Raw genomic sequence first — 15781 nt, 5'->3', positions numbered from 1 at the left:
TTACTAGGGACATGGTGTTGTCTATGTATCCACACATGTATCTGAGTTTCCTATCAATACAATTCTAGCATGGATAATAAACGATTATCATGAACAAGGAAATATAATAATAACCTATTTATTATTGCCTCTAGGGCATATTTCCAACAAGACCGACGCTGCTGCTACCCAGTTCGACTACGGAGGTGACGACCCCTCCTACTTGCCAGAGCAACCAGGCAAGCCCCCCCCTTAATCACCAGATATCGCCTATTCTTCTCTATACTGCTTGCATTAGAAGAGTGTAGCATGTTACTGCTTTCGGTTAATCCTATACTGATGCATAGCCTGTCATTGTTGCTATAGTTGTTACCCTTACCTGCTATCCTACTGCTTAGTATAGGATGCTAGTGTTCCATCAGTGGCCCTACACTCTTGTCCGTCTGCCATGCTATACTACTGGGCCGTGATCACTTTGGGAGGTGATCACGGGTATATACTATATACATTATATACATGACACATGTGGTGACTAAAGTCGGGTCGGCTCGAGGAGTACCCGCAAGTGATTCTGATGAGGGGGCAGAAAGGACAGGTGGCTCCATCCCGGTAGAGGTGGGCCTGGGTTCCTGACGGCCCCCGACTGTTATTTTATGGCGGAGCGACAGGGCAGGTTGAGACCACCTAGGAGAGAGGTGGGAATGGCCCTGGTCGGCGTTCACGGATAAATAACATGCTTAACGAGTTCTGGGTATTTGATCTGAGTCTGGCCATTTGGTCTATACGCACTAACCATCTACGCGGGAGTAGTTATGGGTATCCCGACGTCGTGGTATCAGCCGAAGCTCTTCTTGACGTCAGCGACAGAGCGGCGCGCGCCGGATTGGACTGGAACGCCTACTAGGCTAGGTCTGCTTCCGGCCGCCCTCGCAACGTGCAGGTGTGCAATGGGCGATGGGCCCAGACCCCTGAGCGCATAGGATTTAGACCGGCGTGTTGACCTCTCTGTTGAGCCTAGGTGGGGCTGCGACGTGTTGATCTTACGAGGCCGGGCATGACCCAGAAAAGTGTGTCTGGCGAAATGGGATCGAGCGTGTTGGGTTATGTGGTGCACCCCTGCAGGGAAGTTTATCTATTCAAATAGCCGTGTCCCTCGGTAAAAGGACGACCCGGAGTTGTACCTTGACCTTATGAAACTAGAACTGGAAACTTAATAAAATACACCCTTCCAAGTGCCAGATACAACCTGGTGATCGCTCTCTAACAGGGCGACGAGGAGGGGATCACCGGGTAGGATTATGCTATACGATGCTACTTGGAGGACTTCAATCTACTCTCTTCTACATGCTGCAAGATGGAGGCTGCCAGAAGCGTAGTCTTCGACAGGATTAGCTATCCCCCTATTATTCTGGCTTTCTGCAGTTCAGTCCACTGATATGGCCCTTTACACATATACCCATTGCATATGTAGTGTAGCTCCTTGCTTGCGAGTACTTTGGATGAGTACTCACGGTTGCTTTTCTCCCTCTTTTCCCCTTTCTATACCTGATTGACGCAACCAGATGCTGGAGTCCAGGAGCTAGAGATCCCGAGGATGATTCTACATGGAGTTCGGCTTCGAGGAGTAGTTAGGAGGTCCCAGGCAGGAGGCCTTGCCTTTTCGATCGTTGCTACTTTTGTGCTAGCCTTCTTAAGGCAAACTTGTTTAACTTATGTCTGTACTCAGATATTGTTGCTTCCGCTGACTCGTCTATGATCGAGCACTTGTATTCGAGCCCTCGAGGCCCCTGGCTTGTATTATGATGCTTGTATGACTTATTTATGTTGTAGAGTTGTGTTGTGATATCTTCCCGTGAGTCCCTGATCTTGATCGTACACATTTGCATGCATGATTAGTGTACGGTCAAATCGGGGGCGTCACAAGTTGGTATCAGAGCCAACTGCCTGTAGGAATCCCCCTTTCCAACTCCTTGGCCGAAGTTGAGTCTAGCCTTTACAAAACTTTTACTAACATGGCTGTGTGGCTTACGGGCCCACGTCGCCATTGGGTGGTATTAGGATCTTTTACTCCTTGTCTATACTCTAGGACTCTGAACTCTCTCCTATTCGGGTTAAATGATTTTGCTAAAAGGACTAACTGTAGGTTCTCGTAAATACTTTCTCCCGGAGAGCCCTTTATCACAGATGGTCGCCGACTGCACCAGAAGATGTTGAAGATACTCTTCGATCATTCCCGAGACCCTTGTGCCCTCTGCCTTTTCAATTCCCTACTACCGATATATCCATATGGATAACAACATACACTTGTTGTTCATACAATTACTCTGAGTTTCTCGTGTTATTACCAGATACATCGAATTGCTCTCCGGCTTTTTAAGAATCCCTTGTACCACTGCCTTGCAGTTCTTTTCCACCTGAATACCCCTACGAATAATTTCTCGCACTTATCGAGTATCCGCTCATCCCCAAATGATTCATGTATTTCACAAAGTCTTCGAAATACCATTCGATCTTTCGAAAATCCTCAGCAACCTATTGCTCTGGAATTTCTTGCTTGCTTTAATTATGATTAATCCCATAAGTCTGGTAATCTTATTAGCATCCTTTGCCATTATCATTTGAGTCGGTTGATTCAATATTTTGCGATGCTCGCATTCCTCGGTCCAATCCTAGAATTCATCCTTCCGGCTCAGATGTCATTTGAACAGGAGCTGGTTCTCGACTAATCAAATTACTGTCGATTGTATCCCTAAGGCTATTCAACTTATCCATCCCTAATCAGAGCATTGCTTCGGATCCCTTGATTTGGAAATCATAATTCCATTGCCTTTGAGCGTTGAGTTAGTTAGTTGTTTCTATAATCTGATCTCCTTGCATTCTTCTTCCTCTAGTGTAGTACCGTTGCTCACGTCAGATCCCTTGTGGACCACCAGATCCTTTGTTGGATTTTATCCGACAACATCCTTCTTATTCAATAAGCCTGTGAGCTTTTCCTCGGATACATAATGCCTTTGGTAAATTGTATCCTCTGCTTTGTCAACCATGCTCTACTTTTGAGCTTGTGTTATTTACTCCTGAAGTTTGTGGTATATGTTCCTAAGATGCCCTGATGGGTCGAACCTATGTCTTCCTTAATATGTGTGAACTCAGAAGTTTTCACGAGTCATACTCATCTGGTATTTCACCAGGTAAAACTTTCAACACTAATGCCTTTATCAAAGCGAGGAGTGAATGGAAGGTTATACATTGAAGAAGTGGGAGTCGACCTTGAACCTTGCGTTCATGCCCATGGACACGATGTATAACTTATCATGGAAGCTGCTTGTAAAAATAATTACCCCCCTTGTTATAAGTTCATCTTGTATCCGTGGTTCGATCATTTATGATCGTTGTTTCTGACCATGTTCTCCTTTAAATACCATTTCTCGTGCAAGTTTAAGCACTTGTCTTCTGCAGAGTAATACCCCAGTCCAACCTCTACTTTGATTTGTCGTCGAGTATTACCCCCCTGGTATCTCAAGATTATCACGGAACTGCATAACTTCTTATGAGTTCTTCATCAAGTGCTACATTCTCACCGATTCCAATTTTTCACGGGCTCTGAGTTATTGATCACGCAAAGACACCGATAACTGAACCGAGTCCGCATCACGATTAAACAACTCTTAGTAATCTCCTTTGCTTACGAGTTCGTACTCGATCACGTCATCCCTAGCCTGCTCAGCTATGTCATTATCGTGCCGATTTTAACTGTGCTACCTGGTCCTTCCCAGTGCACAAATTTCGACAGTGAGCTAATCTTACGTCGATTTTCCTTGCCATATCATTTAGCCTTGAACAACAAACTTGATTTCGAGTTTGTGTCGTACCCCTGGTTCCAATAACCTTTTGCTTCATCATTCCCTTGACTTGATGTCATCGCCAATCGATTACATCTTCATGAATTCTCTCGACAAATGTGTCGTGATCATCATCAGTATTCCGAGCTCTTCCAGGATATCAATGGAATTCATGATGAGAAAGACCATCCTTGCCCTCGATGATTAGTATTATCATCGACCACTCTACTACCTTTCCTCCAACACAAACTTGTTCTTGTTTTGTGTTATACCTTGAGTTCCTTGCAATCCAGCAATTGTTCTTCCTTACCTTGGAACATTAACATCTCTTTTGTCCTCAATGTTGTGAGAATTTCACCACCTCTTAAGAAATCTTGGTATGGTGATACTTCTCACCATCACCATTCCTTCTTGGGTCCTCGTGTTGATTCCAACCAGGGTACCAACGAGTGAGCGGTGCTGTTTGGATCCTGCCCTTCTAGCAACCCTATTGCTTTGAAGTTAATGGTCGGCCGTTCATTCTTAGACTATTGATTATTGAATCACCATTCCGACGTTGGTCGTGCAAACCAGCCCATATTTCGGGTGCACCTTTCAACCAATGTTTAATCGTGTATGTTTTCCTCGAGCATACATCATTATACCATTTGATCTGACAAATGTTATCTCCTTGTTCACATGATTATGGAAATCCATCTTTTTGGAAATTTCGAGGAATTGTCGCTGAATCCATCAGCCACCCCCTCATCCTCTCCTTGGTTTAATGATGAACTCTTGTTTCGGAACTCGCTTCCATAGTTCAATTCTCGAGAATCTTACAATGTCATCTCGACAATTTGTGTTGCACCTTTCTTCTCAGGCATCCTGAGTCTGAGTTATCCTGACATCAATCAGATCTGAATCTCGGTCAGATATGATGGTTGGAACATATTTCCAAGAGTTATAACATTGGTCCTTATAAGACCCGGTAAGGTGATGCCATGCTTAACACACCTGTCCGGTGGACCTATTGTTATAGTTTCCTTTTTAGCAAGGTTAGCCATTCTTCCATGAGGAAATTGTAAGACTTATTCTATAAGTTGTTCCTGATGGATCCTTTTTGTTTCCAAATTATGATCTTCACCTGTTGACGATGTCAATGCTATCTCAAAGCATGTCTATGGTACTCCCATTTTCAACGGGAACATTGAAGCACAATGCTAAATGTTTCCTGCACAATTATCCAAACACCGTTGTATGGGTAATGTCATGAAAATTCTCTCCCGTACCTAAAGAGTTTTCTACATTATATCATGTCATGGATATCATGCTCTGCTTGTCCTTGGGAAGGATATACCCTTGAAATATGTGTTTAAACACATTTTCCTTTCCATTCTTCTGTTTAATCTGATAATCATATTTTCCTTTCCATTGTTTGGTTTAACCTTTCTGGTGATCTATATGATCTAAGCAGTAATATTCTCCTGCTTATGTAAACACCTCGGTGTACAACTCTGTCAGTAAGACCCTGTTACTATTGTTGGTGACATTTCGGTAACCACCGATGGACGAGAACTTTGCCTAATGGTCCGCCTCGTTTCAACGAGCAGGAAAATGGTTCTCTTCGTCCCTCGCCCTTGGTACCGACGATGTGGCTGACATATAACTGACAGGCTACCCTCTGACATGCCTTGCTATCATGATCGTGCAAGATGTCACCGCCCTTCCTACTTTTAACCCACATGGTGGGCCCACAACCCACAGTTCCACAGGATCGAAACCTGACTCTCCTGTGCACCCCCCTGTTCCCAAATTTATTCATCGTGCGTGGCCTCGTATGTAATTCACGGACCACCGTCCTACTGATCTATACTGGCATCAGACATAATACTTATTCCGATTGCTTTGAACCCCTTTCACACTTTGTTTCAGGCTTCGAACGATTGCCTACCCGTTTGAAACTCCTCATGGTACTTTCTTACTTGCTCTCGCCTTTTCTTAAGATTTAGTTCGAGAGATACTTTCTGCCACCTTCCCCGATGATATTGACCAGATAGTAAACCCTGCAGAAGTCCGTTCTTCCAGAATACCCCCTTACTCTGTCGTAAGTACGATGGAGTTCCCGAAGAAAGGATGACAACTTTAACATGATGAACTGAAACAGCAGAATGAAGTCATCAATGTAATGGATCAACCTCTTCGAGAAGAACAACCAAGACCAAGAACACTCCCTAGAATTTCGTAACCCGAACCTTCCCCCTTTACTTCCCTCTTAAATCTCGGGACGAGATTTCTTGTAGTGGAGGAGAATTGTGACGCCCGGATGATCAAGCTACAGTAAACCTCTGCTAATGGTGCCACGTCACCTCGGTTACTGTTTATAAACTCGAGTTAGTTCAAAAACGATTCAAGTTAAAATTTAAAATATAGGCCAACAATAAAAGTTTTCAAATAATGAAAACTAAACTAAAAACTGAAAACTAAATTGTTCAAAATTAGAAAATAAATCATGGGTGATTGTGGTGGAGAAACCACATTTTGATAAAATGTTTAGATGCAAGAAATTAATTAAAACAGGGGCTAAACAATTACTTAAATGCTTTTAATTAGCAAACAAATATAAACCTATTTTATTAAAGTGTGAAACTTCTTGTGGCAGAGGGGTAATTTAAAACACTAATTTAAGTGTTGGTCTCATATTTTCATAAAACTAAAAATCTACTAGTAATAAAATAAAACAGAAAAGAAAATAAATAAAAGAAACTGGAAAGGAATAAAAATAAAAAGAGGAGAAACCCCCTGCCCTCGTGGGCCTCGTGGCCCAGCTGGCCATTCAGCCGGCCGGCCAGGCCTGCCCACACGGCCCACCCCACTCCCCCGGCCTACATACCCTCCCCCCCCCCCGAAACCCTAGGCCTCACCCACTCTCTTCCCGATCACCTTCTCCTCCCCGTCTGGATCGGGCGCACGCCCCGCCCCCGACGCGGCCGCCCCCTCCCTCGCCCGGAGCCTCCGCCAGCGCACACCGTCGCCACCCCGATGCCACACCCCATGCTCGCCGTCGCCCACTCCCCCCTCGATCTGGATCGAGATCGAGGGCTCGACCCGCCTCGTCGTCGCGCCGACGCCGTCCGGAGCCCGCGCCGCCGCCTGGACCTCGCCGGACGCCATCGCCGGCCTGCCTCCTCTCCATCACGCCGTCTCCGTCTCCTCCCCGCGCCCCACTGCTACGTTCCCTACACCCGCGGTGAGGCTCGGCCTCCACCTCCCCTCTCTCCCGCGCCTCACGCCCGCTCCGGCCATCGCCTTGCCTCCACCGTGCGTGCTATTGCGGATCGACCTCCGCCGAGTTCGGACCCCGCCGCTGGCCACCTTTCCCCGCGTCTCCCCGCTCGCATGCCTCACCGTGGTCGCCCCTGCCAACCCGCGACCTGTGCCTCGCCCCCGTGCGCATCGCCGCCCCGGGCGCGTCCTACTCCGCGCCACCGCACCGCCCGCAACCCCCCTGCGCCCACGCGGCCCGCCGCCGCGCCTCCCTTCGCTCCGGCTGGCCTTGCCGCGCCGCCTCGCTCCGGCCACGGTCGCCGCGCTGGGCCTCGCGCCGGCCCCCTTCACCACTGGCCGCAGCGCCCTATCGGGTGGGCTGGTGCCCACGCCCGCTAGCGATCAAACCCGCCAAGGCCCCTAGGGCCAATGACATGTGGGGCCCAGCCCACAGAACGTTTATATAAAAAAAAGAATTAAAAAAATTAATAATAATAATAATAATAATAATAATTAATTAATAAATATTAATAAATATATAAATAAAACAAATAATAAGAATAAATTTAATTAATTAATTAACTAAATTAATTAAGTTAATTAATCCTAATTAAATTAATCTAATTAATTATTTAATTTAATTAAACAGTAATTAATTAGTTAAACCCTAATTAAGCTAAGAAGTGTATGACATGCGGGACCCACCCGTAGTTGACCCAGTCAAATGCATAGTTGACTGCTGACGTCAGCATGATGTCATGCTGACGTCATATTTTACTATTCTAGATAATGTTGAATAAATTAATTAAATAAATCCTAAAATGATTTAAGTATTTAAAAATTAATATAAAATAATCCGTAGCTCGAATGGAAAAACTTTGTATATGAAAGTTGCTCAGAACGACGAGACGAATCCGAATACGCAGCCCGTTCGTCCACCACACATCCCTAACCTATCGAACTCGCAACTTTCCCCCTCCGGTCCGTCTGTCCGAAAACGCGAAACATCGGGAATACTTTCCCGGATGTTCCCCCCCTTCGCCGGTACCACCTACTGCCGCGTTAGGACACACCTAGCACTGCTCATTGTCATGTCACGCATCGTCATGCTTATGTTTGCATTGTATTTACTGTTTCTTCCCCCCTCTTCTCTCCGGTAGACTACGAGAACGACGCTGCTGCTGCCCAGTTCGACTACGGAGTTGACGACCCCTCCTACTTGCCAGAGCAACCAGGCAAGCCCCCCTTGATCACCAGATATCGCCTATTCTTCTCTATACTGCCTGCATTAGAAGAGTGTAGCATGTTACTGCTTTCGGTTAATCCTATACTGATGCATAGCCTGTCATTGTTGCTATAGTTGTTACCCTTACCTGCTATCCTACTGCTTAGTATAGGATGCTAGTGTTCCATCAGTGGCCCTACACTCTTGTCCGTCTGTCATGCTATACTACTGGGCCGTGATCACTTTGGGAGGTGATCACGGGTATATACTATATACATTATCTACATGACACATGTGGTGACTAAAGTCGGGTCGGCTCGAGGAGTACCCGCAAGTGATTCTGATGAGGGGGCAGAAAGGACAGGTGGCTCCATCCCGGTAGAGGTGGGCTTGGGTTCCTGACGGCCCCCAACTGTTACTTTATGGCGGAGCGACAGGGCAGGTTGAGACCACCTAGGAGAGAGGTGGGCCTGGCCCTGGTCGGCGTTCGCGGATAAATAACACGCTTAATGAGTTCTGGGTATTTGATCTGAGTCTGGCCATTTGGTCTATACGCACTAACCATCTACGCGGGAGTAGTTATGGGTATCCCGACGTCGTGGTATCAGCCGAAGCTCTTCTTGACGTTAGCGACGGAGCGGCGCGCGCCGGATTGGACTGGAACGCCTACTAGGCTAGGTCTGCTTCCGGCCGCCCTCGCAACGTGCAGGTGTGCAATGGGCGATGGGCCCAGACCCCTGAGCGCATAGGATTTAGACCGGCGTGTTGACCTCTCTGTTGAGCCTAGGTGGGGCTGCGACGTGTTGATCTTACGAGGCCGGGCATGACCCAGAAAAGTGTGTCCGGCCAAATGGGATCGAGCGTGTTGGGTTATGTGGTGCACCCCTGCAGGGAAGTTTATCTATTCGAATAGCCGTGTCCCTCGGTAAAAGGACGACCCGGAGTTGTACCTTGACCTTATGACAACTAGAACTGGAAACTTAATAAAATACACCCTTCCAAGTGCCAGATACAACCCGTTGATCGCTCTCTAACAGGGCGACGAGGAGGGGATCGCCGGGTAGGATTATGCTATACGATGCTACTTGGAGGACTTCAATCTACTCTCTTCTACATGCTGCAAGATGGAGGCTGCCAGAAGCGTAGTCTTCGACAGGATTAGCTATCCCCCTCTTATTCTGGCTTTCTGCAGTTCAGTCCACTGATATGGCCCTTTACACATATACCCATTGCATATGTAGTGTAGCTCCTTGCTTGCGAGTACTTTGGATGAGTACTCACGGTTGCTTTTCTCCCTCTTTTCCCCTTTCTATACCTGATTGACGCAACCAGATGCTGGAGTCCAGGAGCTAGAGATCCCGAGGATGATTCTACATGGAGTTCGGCTTCGAGGAGTAGTTAGGAGGTCCCAGGCAGGAGGCCTTGCCTTTTCGATCGTTGCTACTTTTGTGCTAGCCTTCTTAAGGCAAACTTGTTTAACTTATGTCTGTACTCAGATATTGTTGCTTCCGCTGACTCGTCTATGATCGAGCACTTGTATCCGAGCCCTCGAGGCCCCTGGCTTGTATTATGATGCTTGTATGACTTATTTATGTTGTAGAGTTGTGTTGTGATATCTTCCCGTGAGTCCCTGATCTTGATCGTACACATTTGCGTGCATGATTAGTGTACGGTCAAATCGGGGGCGTCACACATGAGTAGGACATAATCCACCATGAACATAAATATCGTAGAGGCTATGTTGATTTTGTTTCAACTACATGCGTGAACATGTGCCAAGTCAAGCCACTCGAATCATTCAAAGGAGGATACCACCCTACTATACCACATCACAACCATTTTAATAGCATGTTGGCACGCAAGGTAAACCATTATAAACTCCTAGCTAATTAAGCATGGCATAAGCAACTATAATCTCTAATTATCATTGCAAATATGTTTATTCATAATAGGCTGAATCAGGAAGGATGAACTAATCATATTTACAAAAACAAGAGAGGTCGAGTTCATACCAGCTTCTCTCATCTCAATCAGTCCATCATATATCGTCATAATTGCCTTTCACTTGCACGACCGAACGATGATAATAATAATAGTGCACGTGCTTTGGACTAAGCTGGAATCTGCAAGCATTCAATAAACATGAGAAGACAAGGCAATATGGACTGTTGGTTAAATCAACAATAACGCATATAAGAGCCACTTCAATATTTTCATAATGGTCTCCCCCTCTCGACCCCCAAGGAAAAGAAAAGAAATAAAACTATTTACACGGGAAAGCTCCCAACAAGCAAAAGAAGAACAAGAGATCTTTTTGAGTTTTCTTTTAATTACTACCACTACAGCATGAAAAGTAAACTAGCTAAAAGCTACAACTATTTTTTTGGTTTTTCTTAAGGTTTTTCAAACACACACGAAGAAAGCATAAAAAGGAAAATAAACTAGCATGGATAGTACAATGAAAAAGTATGAGCACCGACAACTAGCGTGAGTGTGTGAACATAAATGTAATGTCGGTGAGAAATACGTACTCCCCCAAGCCTAGGCTTTTGGCCTAAGTTGGCCTATGGCCACGGCTGGCCTGGCGGATATCCGAAGTTGTACCTGGAGTCGTACTGAGATGCAGCGGCTATTGCATCGTGGGCTGCAGCTTGGAGGCGAGCTGCCCTCGTCCTCCTCTCGTACTCATTTGCGTCCTCCCTGGTTATGACATATCTCCCCTTTGCCTGAAAGTCAAAGAGAGTAGGAGCAGGGAGAACAATATTGACAGCGTGACGCCTGTCAAAGATTAGTCGGTACTGGAGAGGCTGTTCAATCCTCTCAACAAACTGATGGCGAACCATGGCATTAAAATCTAGACAAGCAGGAGGCAATTCCATATCATAATCACGAATAGGTATCTCAAGATAATTAGCTAAGCGGGTTGCATAAATTCCACCAAACAAATCTCCATTTATACCGTTATTATGCAACCTACGTGCAACAATAGCCCCCAAGTTATATTGTTTATCTCCTAACACAGCACTCCTGAGAACGCTGAGATCAGGAACACACATGTGGCAAGCTTCATCCTTACCATTTATGCATCTACCTATAAAGAGAGCAAAATAATGTATAGCAGGAAAATGAATGCTCCCTATGGTAGCTTGTGTTATTTCTCTAGATTCCCCCACTGTGATACTAGCAAGAAAATCTCTAAACTCATATTTGCGGGGTTCACTAGCACTACCCCACTGCGGGAGTTTACAAGCAGTAGTAAAATCCTCTAGGTCCATGGTATAGGATTTATCATAAAGATCAAACAGGACTGTGTGAGAGTTGCGTGATGATGAAAATCTAAATCTTCTCACAAAGGAATCAGTAAGGTAATAGTGTTGGAGGCACTTATCTGACACGAAGCCCTCCAAATCAGCGTTACACACATATGCCTCAAATTCCTCCTTAATTCCTGCTCGGACCATGAAGTTTTTTGATGGCCATTCACAGGGCCGCACTTGAGCTTCTCTTGGTGGTTCATGGTCCGGCTCACGTATTGCAGGTCTGGGTCCTTGCTTCCTTGAAGAACCACCTTGGTACATCTTCCTAAACATATTTCTTCCTCGAAGAACAATCCCCCAAAGCAGTTTTGTGAGTGGAGCTTTGAGCAAGGAGATCGAAAATGGCAGCAAGATGAGCTAAAACTCGTGCTTGAGCTGGATGATGATTTTTTGGGGAGGAAGAAGGAGCGTGTGGTGGCTGGAATAAGTGGAGGGGAGCCACCATGGGCCCACGAGGCAGGGGGCGCGCCCAGGGGGTGTGGGCGCGCCCTGGACCCTCCTGGCCAGGTGCTTGCTCCCCATGCTGTGTTCTCAGTGCCAGATATTGTCTAATATTCCAGAAAAAATCATATTTCAATTTCAGGGCATTTGGAGAAATTTTATTTTCGGGGTATTTTTTTATTGCACGGATAAATCAGAAAACAGACAGAAAATACTATTTTTGCTTTATTTAATCTAAATAAAGGAAAGTATAAGGAGGGTACAGAGAGTTGTGCTTTCTAACTTCATCCATCTCATGCTCATCAAAAGGAATCCACTAACAAGGTTGATGAGGTCTTGTTAACAAACTCATTCCGAATCGCATGAAACCGAAGAATTTTCGAATAGCACTAGGTTACCTCAACGGGGATATGCACGTCCTCAATAATAAGAATATCATATCTCTTTTTGACAGTAGGAAGAGGAAATTCAAAGCCTCCAATAGTAATAGTTGGAATTTTTCAAATAGAATTGATACTGTGGACTTTAGGTTGTTTCCTCGGAAAGTGTACCGTATGCTCATTACCATTAACATGAAAAGTGACATAGCCTTTGTTGCAATCAATAACAGCCCCTGCAGTATTTAAAAAGGGTCTACCGAGGATAATCGACATACTATCGTCCTCGGGAATATCAAGAATAAAAAAGTCCGTTAAAATAGTAACATTTGCAACCACAACAGGTACATCCTCACAAATACCGAAAGGTATAACAGTTGATTTATCGGCCAGTTGCAAAGATATTTCAGTAGGTGTCAACTTATTCAAATCAAGTCTACGATATAAAGAGAGAGGCATAACACTAACACCGGCTCCAAGATCACATAAAGCAGTTCTAACATAGTTTCTTTTAATGGAGCATGGTATAGTTGGTACTCCTGGATCTCCTAGTTTCTTTGGTATTCCACCTTTAAAAGTATAATTAGCAAGCATGGTGGAAATTTCAGCTTCCGGTATCTTTCTTTTATTTGTGACAATATATTTCATGTACTTAGCATAAGGATTCATTTTAAGCATATCAGTCAAACGCATACACAAAAAGATAGGTCTAATCATTTCAGCAAAGCGCTCAAAATCCTCATCATCCTTTTTCTTGGATGGTTTTGGAGGAAAAGGCATGGGTTTTTGAACCCATGGTTCTCTTTCTTTACCATGCTTCGTAGCAATGAAGTCTCTCTTATCATAACGTTGATTCTTTCATTGTGGGTTATCAAGATCAACAGCAGATTCAATTTCTACATCATTGTTATTACTAGGTTGAGCATCAACATGAACATCATTATTAACATTATCACTAGGTTCATGTTCATTACCAGATTGTGTTTCAGCATCAAAAATAGAAATATCATTGGGATTCTCAGGTGTGTCAACAACAGGTTCACGAGAAGCATGCAAAGTCCTATAATTTTTCTTTTTCTTCTTCTTAGAAGGACTAGGTGCATCTACATTAGTTCTCTGAGAATCTTGCTCAATTCTCTTAGGGTGGCCCTCAGGATACAAGGCTCTTGAGTCATTTTACCCCCTATAGTCATAACTCTAACAACATTATCATTTTTCTCACTATTTAATTCATTGAGCAAGTCATTATGAGCTTTAAGTACTTGTTCAAGTTGAGTGGTAACCATAGAAGCATGTTTACTAATGAGTTTAAGTTCACCTTTAACTCTAGACATATAATCACTCAAGTGTTCAATCATATAAGCATTGTGTTTCAATTGTCTACCAAAATAAGCATTGAAATCTTGTTGCTTAATCATAAAATTATCAAACTCATCTAAGCATTGGCTAGCAATCTTAGTAGGCGGGATTTCAGCTTTATCATATCTATAGAGAGAATTTACCTTTACTACCTGTGTCGGGTTATCAAGACCATGTATTTCTTCGACAGGAGGTAAATTCTTAACATCTTCAGCTTTAATACCTTTTTCTTTCATAGATTTCGTTGCCTCTTGCATATCTTCAGGACTGAGAAATAGAATACCCCTTTTCTTCGGAGTTGGCTTAGGAGTTGGTTCAGGGAGTGTCCAATTGTTTTCATTCGTTAACATATTATTCAATAGAATTTCAGCTCCATCAACACTTCTTTCCCTGAAAACACAGCCAGCACAACTATCCAGGTGGTCTCTCGAAGCATCGGTTAGTCCATTATAAAAGATATCAAGTATTTCATTTTTCTTGAGAGGATGATCAGGCAAATAATTAAGTAATTGGAGAAGCCTCCCCCAAGCTTGTGGGAGACTCTCTTCTTCAATTTGCACAAAATTATATATTTCCCTTAAAGCAGCTTGTTCTTATGAGCAGGGAAATATTTAGCAGAGAAGTAATAAATCATATCCTGGGGACTACGCACACAACCAGGATCAAGAGAATAAACCATGTCTTAGCATCACCCTTTAATGAGAACAGAAATAACTTAAGGATATAATAGTAGCGAGTTTTCTCATCATTAGTGAATAGGGTAGCTATATCATTTAATTTAGTAAGAGATTCATAGCCATAGAAAGGATCAGATTCAACCAGAGTAATTATCTCAGGATCGACAGAGAAATCGTAATCCTTATCAGTAACAAAAATAGGTGAAGTAGCATAAGCAGGATCATATTTCATTCTAGCATTCAAAGATTTTTCTTTCAGCTTAACTAATAATTTCTTAAGATCACTCCTATCATTGCAGGCAAGAAAATCTCTAGCAGTTTCTTCATCCATAACATAACCCTCAGGCACAACAGGCAATTCATATCTAGGGGGAGAATCTTCATCATCACTTTCATCTATATTATCAGTTTCAATTATTTCATTCTCTCTAGCCCTAGCAAGTTGTTCATCCAGAAATTCACCTAGTGGCACAGTATTATCAAGCATAGAAGTAGTTTCATCATAAGTATCATGCATAGTAGAAGTGACATCATCAATAACATGCGACATATCAGAATTAATAGTAGAAGCAGGTTTATGTGTCACAAGTTTACTTAAAACAGAAGGTGAATCAAGTGCAGAGCTAGATGGCAGTTCCTTACCTCCCCTCGTAGTTGAGGGTTAAATTTTGGTTTTCTCGTCTTTCAAGTTTCTCATAGTGACCAGCCGATATAAATCCCAAGTGACTCAAAGAATAGAGCTATGCTCCCCGGCAACGGCGCCAGAAAATAGTCTTGATAACCCACAAGTATAGGGGATCGCAACAGTTTTCGAGGGTAAAGTATTCAACCCAAATTTATCGATTCGACACAAGGGGAGCCAAAGAATATTCTCAAGTATTAGCAGTTGAGTTGTCAATTCAACCACACCTGGATAACTTAATATCTGCAGCAAAGTATTTAGTAGCAAAGTAGTATGAAAGTAACGGTAATGGTAGCAAAAGTAACGATAGCAGTTTTGTAGTGATTGTAACAGTGGCAACGGTAAAGTAACTAAGCGAAGAGCAACATGTGAAAAGCTCCTAGGCATTGGATCGGTGATGGATAATTATGCCGGATGCGATTATTCATGCAACTGTTATAACATAGGGTGACACAGAACTAGCTCCAATTCATCAATGTAATGTAGGCATGTATTCCAAATATAGTCATACGTGCTTATGGAAAAGAACTTGCATGACATATTTTGTCCTACCCTCCCGCAGCGGGGTCCTATTGGAAACTAAGGGATATTAAGGCCTCCTTTTAATAGAGTACCACACCAAAGCATTAACACATCGTGAAT

The sequence above is a fragment of the Aegilops tauschii genome, chromosome 3 (genome assembly GCF_002575655.3).
Source record: "Aegilops tauschii subsp. strangulata cultivar AL8/78 chromosome 3, Aet v6.0, whole genome shotgun sequence".
Classification (NCBI taxonomy): Eukaryota; Viridiplantae; Streptophyta; class Magnoliopsida; order Poales; family Poaceae; genus Aegilops; species Aegilops tauschii.
Note: the sequence above shows the minus strand (reverse complement) of the source record.